The following is a 10,241-nucleotide window of genomic DNA, read 5'->3' as shown; positions in this document are numbered from 1 at the left end:
ATACGTTTAATACTTTTGTTAATATTGTAATCATTTTTATAATTATCTAACTTTTATTCTTAGATTTTAATAATTTTTGAAAGTGGGGTAATATACCAAACTTCAAAAATATGTATATATGTTTGCAGTTTATCTTATGTACACAACAGGGTAAAACAACGCATTTTCAAAGACTGGCATTAAGTTCAGCAAAAGCAACTAATTTTGACGACAAGATGCAAAATATATGTGAAATAACAACAAGACGGAATGAACAAATGATGTGCACCATTTATCATTCAGCAAACAAACGCCAATATATTTGGAAACTTTGGTAAAAATTTAATCATTTTCACACAAATCACCCTCAATAATTTAAATTGTTACTGATTTCTTGCAAATGAGGGCATTGCAAGATCTTAAGTGTGGGAAGGGGTTAAATTCTTTCGGATTTTAAAATTTTTATCTTAAACACTTGGTTACCATTAAAAATACTAGTAAAGCAGTAGTTGTATTAGAATCTAGTGCTCTCTGATAAAAAAGAACAGCCCTAGTCTTATATACTGACTACCCAATTCTAGTAAAATTTTTCAAAATTTTCAATTAAATGAATTCAAAATCATGTTTATACATATTTATGAACGATAAAACTAGGTTTTAACACCGAAATTATTGTTACCTCGGAAAGGACATAAATTGAGAAACAAACTAAAATGTTAAAATTCATTTAAAATGGAATAGAGGACGATAAAAAGGAAAATAAAAGCCAAGTGTGGGAAATTTACCAAGTTATCTTAAACATATGTCACATATATCTGTAACAAATAACTGAAAATACTTTTGCTTTGGACTAAACTAAACTGTTTTACCCGATGAAAGAAAAGAAGAGATGGATCTACACGATGAATCAATTCCATCATTAAAAGGAAGTAAAATCTTCCGAAAAAGACACGCGCTTCTTGATTTAGGTCAAGAAGTTGTCGTCCAGACCAGCTGTAGGTTGACGAAAAATCTAGAAACGTCATCACTAAAATCGGTTGGAAATCTACGGACCTCAGCATAAAACAGGGTCGCCAAGTGGTCAGATTTATCCTAACCATGAGAAGGATTTATCTCGTACAATGGGGGGGGGGGCACCATGCAAATTAGCTGGATAAGACTAATGAATCAGATCCCCAGAAAGGATGATCTCCTTAAAGATTAAAAATCAGCTTTTAAGACTGATATTACTCAATCCTAGAGATTGACCTTAAAGATTGAGAATTCAAACTCATGGAATTCAATGATATCTAAACTCGAGCTTGAACGAGAAAATATTTTGATCAAAATTATAAACCGATTTGTTTTCTGAAAACCCTATTTTCAATGCGTTCATTACCATTGAACGTAAAATCCTAGGAATTCACCTGGAATTCATTTGGTCACCTGAACTAAATCGGGTGTCAACCGTAAGAACGGTGGTTGCATAGTGGTCAAAGACAGGACCTTGTGCCATACCGAAAAATTATAAGGGTGAGCTTTACTATTGCTCCTACCAAGGATAGTAATTGCGTCCGACACGTTATAGGCCATAATTAAAAGCATGTCAGGGGACATTGCCTTAACAGTTGCTTGTTCAACGCTTTCCTTTCAACCGGACGGTAGTTTACCGAAAGGTAATATACGGGACAAGTAAACTGGACGTGTTGCTTTCCAAATACAAGGTTAGCAAGTGGGTGACACAAAACCGCAAGTTTGAGCTAAAATTTTCAAATCTGAAACCCACCAAACCCACAAAAATATTTTGCAAACACCGGTAAAGGGTTTTCCCGGAAAACTTATCTAGGGTAAAAACTAGATTTAATTTTCAAAAGATCAAATGTTTTCATAAAGATCCAATTTCCTTAAATGGATCCAAATTTTTATAGTCATTTGGGACTGTAAACCATATCGTTACTACCATTGTTTATACCGCCGTATAGAAATCACTGATGTACAAAGTGTGAAGAATAAAGAAGTGATTCTAGTATTTCAAGACGATATTGCTTGAGGACAAGCAACGCTCAAGTGTGGGAATATTTGATAATGCTAAAAACGAACATATATTTCATAGCATTATTTCTCAAGAAAGACAAGCTTTTAGTTGCAATTGTTCTATTTACAAGTGATATTCGTTTAAATAATAAAAGGTGAAGACAAAAGACAGATTCGACGAATTGAAGACGCAAACGACCAAAAAGCTCAAAAGTACAAAAGACAATCAAAAAGGTTCCAATTATTGATAAGAAACGTCTCGAAATTACAAGAGTACAAGATTCAAAACGCAAAGTACAAGATATTAAATTGTACGCAAGGACGTTCAAAAATCCGGAATCGGGACCAGAGTCAACTCTTAACGCTCGACGCAACGGACTAAAAATTACAAGTTAACTATGTATATAAATATAATATAATATATAATTAATTATATTAATTATATATATATTATATTTATAAATAAAAACCGTTGGCAGAGAAAGACTCCAAAGGGACTGAGCTGTAAATTCATTCTCCGCGACTCGCGGAGTTTGAAGAGGATTTCACCGCGAGTCGCGGAGCCCCCAGTTTTGAAACTCCCTATAAAGCAAACCGAATTCTGATCATTTTAATCCATCTTTTTCTTCTTCTTCTCATACGTAAAAAAATATATATATATTTATAATTTATATTTTAATTTTAATTATAATTCTAATAATAAGGATATGTTAGCGAATGTTGTAAGGGTGTAAGTCGAAATTCTGTCCGTGTAACGCTACGCTATTTTTAATCATTGTAAGTTATGTTCAACCTTTTTACATTAATGTCTCGTAGCTAAGTTATTATTATGCTTATTTAAAACGAAGTAATCATGATGTTGGGCTAATTACTAAAATTGGGTAATTGGGCTTTGTACCATAATTGGGGTTTGGACAAAAGAACGACACTTGTGGAAATTAGACTATGAGCTATTAATGGGCTTTATATTTGTTTAACTAAATGATAGTTTGTTAATGTTAATATAAAGATTTACAATTGGGCGTCCCTATAAATTACCATATACACTCGATCGGACACGATGGGCGGGGTATTTATATGTACGAATAATCGTTCATTTAACCGGACACGGAAATGGATTAATAGTTAATAAACTTGTTGAAACAGGGGTGAATTACATTCAAGGGTAATTGGTGTAATTGTTAACAAAGTAGTAAAACCTTGGTTTACACGCAGTCGATAACCTGGTGTATTCATTAAACAAAGTATTAAAACCTTGTTACAATTCGAATCCCCAATTAGTTGGAATATTTAACTTCGGGTATAAGAATAATTTGACGAGGACACTCGCACTTTATATTTACGACTGATGGACTGTTATGGACAAAAACCAGACGGACATATTAAATAATCCAGGACAAAGGACAATTAACCCATGGGCATAAAACTAAAATCAACACGTCAAACATCATGATTACGGAAGTTTAAATAAGCATAATTCTTTTATTTCATATTTAATTTCCTTTATTTTATATTTAATTGCACTTCTAATTATCGCATTTTTATTGTTATTGTATTTAATCGCACTTTTAATTATCGTACTTTTTAATTATCGCAAGTTTATTTTATCGCAATTTTATTATTCGCAATTCCATTTATCGTTATTTACTTCACGCTTTAAATTAAGTCTTTTATTTATTTAATATTTTACATTTGGTTTTAACTGCGACTAAAGTCTTAAAATCGACAAACCGGTCATTAAACGGTAAAAACCCCCCTTTATAATAATAATATTACTTATATATATATATATTTGTATTTTTATAAAAGTAAACTAATATAGCGTTGAGCTTTGTTTAAAAAAAGATTCCCTGTGAAACGAACCGGACTTACTAAAAACTACACTACTGTACGATTAGGTACACTGCCTATAAGTGTTGTAGCAAGGTTTAAGTATATCCATTCTATAAATAAATAAATATCTTGTGTAAAATTGTATCGTATTTAATAGTTTTTCCTAGTAAAATATAAACTATTTCGTATACCTTAGCTTTGACATCATGTTTCACCAACCTCCACCACAACCCATTAGCGACTGCCGCTATTTAATTATTTATTTTTCTTACGAACCTCAAACAACACCTTTATCAAACCCATTTAATTTATGCTGTGATTCGATCATAGGTTGCTGCTATAAGCGTGTTTATGTTCAAACCAAACAAAATCAAACACCACACTCCATCTTCCATCGCCACCAAAACCAAACCCACATATCACCTTCGTTTATGTATATATCTATACATTTACACACACAAGACCCACTTGAAACCGCCACCACCATTACAACCATCAATCCTACTGCTGCTGTTGTATTTTTTTTCTGTTTTGCTCGATACCCACCAGCTGCTGTCCAACTTCTGTTTCGTTTATAACTGCTATCTCCTGTTTAACCCAAAGAAACATGAAGAAAGTGAAATAAATTGATTGATGAGTGATAATGAAAGTTGATAGTGAATGATGCGAATAAGTTGCAGATGATACGCGTTTATTTTTCTTTTTGGCCGACCAAAAGTGATAACCACTTGTGCAACTTGGTGATTAAATATTTCTGTTAATTATTATTGATTGTTGTGGAGCCAGACAAGAACAATGATACACGCATACATCCTATGGTAATGGGTACCGGATCATTAAAAGACCCATTTTGTTAATTTGGGCTGTGACAAGGTGTGTTATTTATTGGGCCATGTTTATGTTTTTGGGTTGTGATCTAATTACTGTTATAATCCAAATTCAGCTGCTATTCTTGCGTGAAATGCAGCCTTCACTGCAGCTACTGCTGCAGCTTTGTGTTTCTGTTTCTATATCCTATTCCTAGTATTAAACGCAATGAAGAGGAACAGTTGAAGACGAGATGGTGATGACGTGATTATGAGGAACGAATGATGATCATGAACGAGATGATGATGGTGACATACGATGAAGAATAAGATGATGATAATCACGCGTGAGAATTTAGATGATGATGTTGAAATGATAGGATGATAATATATGATGATGGTTTGAGATGATGATGATGTGGGTGTGTTGATGAAGACGAGATGATTATGATCGATAATGATGTTTAGGATGATGATGATGGCTACTGTCATGATGATTATGATACGTAAATGGTGATGAATAGACGAGTGATGATGACGATCGAACAAGGAGAACGAATGATGATGGTGAATGACGAAATGTAGATGATGATGATGATGATGAGATGCGGTGATAATTATGGTATAAATTATTTTTATCATTATTATTATTATTATTATTTTTATTATTATTATTATTATTATTATTATTATTATTATCACTACTATTATTATTAATACAATTGATATTATTATTATTACAAATATTATTAATATCATTATTATTATTATTATTATTATTATTATTATTATTATTATTATTATTATTATTATTATTATTATTATCATTATTATTATTAATGATGATTATTATATAATATTATCATTATTATTTATTATTATTATTATTAATATTATTTTACTAAATAAAAATTGTTTTAAAAAAATAAATAAATAAATAAATATATTTATAGGAAACATATAAAAGTATATATATATATATATATAGAAATATATATAACAAATTGAAATAATACATATATTACTAATATTAATATATAACTTATTCGATTATGATTACATGAGTTAATATATATACATGATATAGGTTCGTGAATCCGAGGCCAACCCTGCATTGTTCAGTTCCGTCGTTTGCATATTTTTACTACAAAATATCGTATCATGAGTTTTCATTTGCTCCCTTTTTTAAATGATTTTGCAATATATATTTTTAGAACTGAGAATACATGCGCTGCTTTTATAAATGTTTGAAGAAATAGACACAAGTACTCAAAACTACATTCTATGGTTGAATTATTATACCGGATATCACCCTTTTTAGCTTGGTAACCTAAGAATTAGGGAACAGACCCTCTAATTGACGCGAATCCTGAAGATAGATCTATGGGCCTAACAAACCCCATCTAGGTTATAGATGCTTTAGTACTTCAATTTTTATATACAGATGAGTGTACCTGTATATTTGGGGATATTCTAGATGCAATTTGTTAATGTCGGTTACCAGGTGTTCACCATATGGATGATTTTTGCAGATGAGTGTTCCTGCAGTTTATATATAAAAATGAAATCTTGTGGTCTATTAAAATGATGGAAATGATTGATTACGATAAACTAATGAACTCACCAACCTTTTGGTTGACACTTTTAAGCATGTTTATTCCCAGGTATTAAAGAAATCTTCTGCTGTGCATTTGCTCATTTTAAAGATATTACTTGGAGTCATTCATGGCATATTTCAAAAGACGTTGCATTCGAGTCGTTGAAGTCATCAAGATTATTATTAAGTCATTTATAGTTTAGATATATTGGGAAATGGTATGCATATTGTCAACTATCGTTATAATGAAAGTTGTCTTTTAAAAACGGATGCAATGTTTGTAAAACGTATCATATAGAGATCAGAACCTCACGATGTAATCAACTATTGTGAATCGTTTATAATCGATATGAACGGGTCATTAAACTTATCATTTGTATCTTTAAGTTTACTTTGTAAGACACTTCCTTAGGGGGTCAAGGAAGTTAGATAGTTCTTATGATAGGAAACACCATCTTACTTAATGATTCAACTTCCTTAAAGGGATCTAGGAAGTTGATCAATTTCATTGGGAATTAAGTTGGTGTGACCTATTGAAGAACTATGAGTGATTGTAAGCTTAGCTATAAGTTTACTTGTAAGCTATCTTCTTAAAGGGATCTAGAAGGTAGTTGTGATTTAACTAGGCTAGAGCATTAGGATCTTGTGGTAAGAGCATTTGTTGTTTGTGAATTCTTCAAAGGGACGTAAGGGTTCATAAGTAGCGGCTTATCGAGGAGCTAGTGTTGTATCCGGACACTCCACTGGGTTTGGGGTATCATAGTGAAGAAAACTCTCAATTCGTAGAATTGGGGAGTGGATTAAGGTGGATTAGTTAACATCCACCCGAACCACTATAAAGCCTTGTGTTTGTGCACTTACATTCTTTACATACTTGCATTAACAAACACAAACGCTTCCACGTTTAAAACTTATGTTTTGATTGTTAAAGATTTCAAAAAAGTTTTAACAAACCACTAAGTAACTATTCACCCCCTCTAGTTACTTACACACACATGTACTTGGTATTTTTATTGTATCAGTTTTTTTATTCTCACATATCACTCTTTTTACTACACAAATATGGATCCTTGGATTGATGTCTACTACAAAAGTTGGTATGATGCCGACATGTAGCGGTACACACTTGGGGGGGAGGGAAATCGTTCTCACCCATGAATATTAGAACTATGCCTCTTTCCAAGTTGTTTGAGTGAATCAAGGAAAAATGTCCCATCGAACACTCGGGTGTGATGTATTATCACGTTGGCCATGAAAAATTTTTGTTGCTAAATGAGGAAGAGGAATGAGATGAAATTCGAACACGAGCGTTTACCAGACGTGAACCTATTGGCTTGCATCTGAAACCTATTGGCTTAAACCTATAAGTAATGTTTTTAATGATAATGTTATGTGTTTCGTTTTAATTTACTTTTGTAAATTTTCTTTCTTCCAAAAAAATGTAACCGTGTTTATGTTGATCAATGAAAGTGTTGTTCAAAAATTGTTATATTATTATGAATAATACTGATAATATTATTAAAGACGTACTGATACGATATTATTAAACACAAACTAATACATAATTTTAAACTTAAAATCATAGCCATAATTCTAAAAACAGATAACACATAACAAACTAGGCTACTAGACGATTTCTTTCAGGAATACGATATTCAGCCGATGTTGATATGCCAAGACGTCGAATTAACTTGGTAATCATCATCCCAAATGGTAACAGTGCATTTAAGCTTTCACTTGCTTCTTGCATCTGATTAACCATGATGTATCCGACATCGAAAGATATACCATTCGTGATCCAGTAAATCATAAGAGCTTCAATTAAAAGAACAATGTTAGAGTAATCGTCCACCGCACAAATGGGACGACCAGTTATGTTGCTACGGATGATAGTATATATTTTCAGTTTATTGGCTCTAAGAAAACCAAAAAACATCTTTTGTATATTTACACAAATGTTAAAACGGTGATCTTCAACACATGTGTTGACCACATCATGTATAGAAGTGTCGGCAACAACATGTGTCTCAAGAAGATCGCCATCAATTTGACTGGTAGGATTGTAAAATTGCAATCCTCCAGTTGGGAGTCCCAAAACATTGTTGAAGGTATTCATATCCCAGCAATATGGTATACCTTTCAACATAAACCTAACATTCTTGTCTTCTTTAGAAAAGAAAAAATGATGATAGAACTCACGTACACAATCAGGGTATACAGGAAAAATGTCAGTTATGATACACAACACTGACAACTCTTCAAACTGTTCGTATGTGAGTTCATGATCTTCTCTTGGCTCAGAACCTCTTAAAAAACAAACCCCATCGAGGATTGTCCTGTGGGATATTGGAATTTGACGACGACGATTCATAATCAGGAAAAAATGTGAAAACTTATAATTTGAGATGCAATTTTACAATTTGACAACAACACTCAATACTACTGTCCGTTTAAATACAACTCAAAAAATAAATAAAATAGCATGCAAACCGGCCTTTCAAACGCCGGTTTGATTGTTTATATGGGTCCACATCGAAAACCTAAATACTCTATCCAGTTTCGTATAAAAACAGACAAACCGGCATTTGAAATGCCGGTTTGGTGTCCAAACTGAAAAACAGGCAAATCAATGCTCGGTTTACCTATTTTTGTAATTTTTTTTTAAAAAACTATTTCTGTAAAACCTATAAATATATTACTATTTTGAAAAAAAATTTCATAAATTCATGTTCCATGTTTTCCTTTTTAATAGCATGTAGTGGTTAGTTTTACGCATATTCAGATGTACTTCCATTTGTTAGCATAGGTTAGTGGTTTACAAGGATTAGAGAGCACGATTACTTTCGTAACTTCCTAGTTAACTAGTATAAGAATGTAATTGCATTGGTATTAAAAAAATGAATGAAAAAGTTATTATTAACCAAAGTCTCTTCTTAATCTTGTTTTCTTGGGAGATTAGCCATTTCGAATCGGCTTCTATTCTCGGAGTTAACGGTTGACTCGAATAAACCGTATCAATGGTGCTTTCATTGAGTCAACGTGAGTCCCTTGCGACTTTCGTTGATAACATGAACACATTCCTCACCAAATTGGACACCATGTTGGATCAACATAGTGCCACCACCAACCGCCTACTCGAAACTATATCTAATCAACTCTCTACTCATTTCGCCACCACGAACCGCCAACTTGAAAACATCTCTAATCAACTTGCCGCCCGTACCATAGCTACCACCAATCAGTTAACTACCCGCCTCACTCCACTTAGTTTCACCACCACGAGCAATACCATAACATCCAACATCATCTCTGTTGTGTCCGGACCTGCAGCCACCCCATCCCCGCTCAATCCATTACAAATGGGTGCTCGTTCATACGCCGCCTCGGAAACCACCGTGGAATATCTCTCCAACCATGAGGACAAGGTTGAGTTTTAACAGGTAGGTATTGATACGATCACAAATGCCAAGTCAAAGATAACAGTTGAATGGATGTGCATGTTGGTCACAGAAGCAAATTAGTGGCACATTTCCTTTTTATTTTCATGTTCATGCACGTATAAATCCATGTTCCATGTTTTCCTTTTTAATATCATGTAGTGATTAGTTTTACGCATATTCAGATGTACTTCCATTTGTTAGCATAGGTTAGTGGTTTACAAGCATTAGAGAGCACGATTACTTTCGTAACTTCCTAGTTAACTAGTATAAGAATGTAATTGCATTGTTATTAAAGATATGAATGAAAAAGTTAGTATTAACCAAAGTAAGATCTGTACATGTTTTTAATTATATATAAGTATCGAGATATTGCATTAGTTCTTCTTTCGTGTTCATATTTATTGTTTGGGTAGCTTCTTCAATCTAGAGAACTAAAGACCGAGCGACAAAGATATTGCATCAGCTTCTTTTAAATTTTTCCTGGTATTACACTTTATGTTCATCTCTTTTCGTTCATCGATGTATTTCAAATTATACGATGACATTATTGAAATGTATATATATTTTTTCAGA

This window comes from Rutidosis leptorrhynchoides, chromosome 2, assembly GCF_046630445.1.
Source record: "Rutidosis leptorrhynchoides isolate AG116_Rl617_1_P2 chromosome 2, CSIRO_AGI_Rlap_v1, whole genome shotgun sequence".
NCBI lineage: Eukaryota > Viridiplantae > Streptophyta > Magnoliopsida > Asterales > Asteraceae > Rutidosis > Rutidosis leptorrhynchoides.
Note: the sequence above shows the minus strand (reverse complement) of the source record.